We start from the raw sequence: 1,170 nt of genomic DNA, 5'->3' as shown, positions 1-1,170 counted from the left end.
CAGTAAAACTACAGGAAACAGCATCCACCTACAATACAACTACAGTAAAACTACAGTAAACAACAGCTACCTAGAGTAAAATTGCAGTAAACAACAGCCACCTACAGTAAAACTACAGTAAACAACAACCACCTACAATACAACTACAGTAAAACTAAAGTAAACAACAGCTATCTACAGTAAAACTACAGGAAACAGCATCCACCTACAATACAACTACAGTAAAACTACAGTAAACAACAGCTACCTAGAGTAAAATTGCAGTAAACAACAGTCACCTACAGTAAAACTACAGTAAACAACAGCCACCTACAGTAAAACTACAGTAAACAACAGCCACCTACAATACAACTACAATAAAACTACAGTAAACAATAGCTACCTACAGTAAAACTACAGTAAACAACAGCCACCTACAGTAAAACTACAGTAAACAGCCACCTACAATACAACTACAGTAAAACTACAGTAAAGAACAGCTACCTACAGTAAAACTACAGTAAACAACAGCTACCTAGAGTAAAATTGCAGTACAAAACAGCCACCTACAGTAAAACCACAGTAAACAACAGCTACCTACAGTAAAACTACAGTAAACAACAGCTACCTACAATAAAACTACAGTAAACAACAGCCACCTACAATACAACTACAGTAAAACTACAGTAAACAACAGCTACCTAGAGTAAAACTACAGTAAACAACAGCCACCTACAATACAACTACAGTAAAACTACAGAAAACAACAGCTACCTAGAGTAAAACTACAGTAAACAACAGTCACCTACAGTAAAACTACAGTAAACAACAGCTACCTACAATAAAACTACAGTAAACAACAGCCACCTACAATACAACTACAGTAAAACTACAGTAAGCAACAGCTACCTAGAGTAAAACTACAGTAAACAACAGCTAACTAAAATAAAACTACAGTAAACAACAGCCACCTACAGTAAAACTACAGTAAACAACAGCCACCTACAATCCAACTACAGTAAAACTACAGTAAACAACAGCTACCTAGAGTAAAACTACAGTAAACAACAGTCACCTACAGTAAAACTACAGTAAACAACAGCTACCTAGAGTAAAATTGCAGTAAACAACAGTCACCTACAGTAAAACTACAGTAAAACTACAGCAAACAACAGCCAACTACAGTAAAAC

This window comes from Austrofundulus limnaeus, unplaced genomic scaffold (genome assembly GCF_001266775.1).
Source record: "Austrofundulus limnaeus strain Quisiro unplaced genomic scaffold, Austrofundulus_limnaeus-1.0 Scaffold1600, whole genome shotgun sequence".
NCBI classification, from domain to species: Eukaryota; Metazoa; Chordata; class Actinopteri; order Cyprinodontiformes; family Rivulidae; genus Austrofundulus; species Austrofundulus limnaeus.
This window is presented reverse-complemented; position numbering follows the sequence as displayed.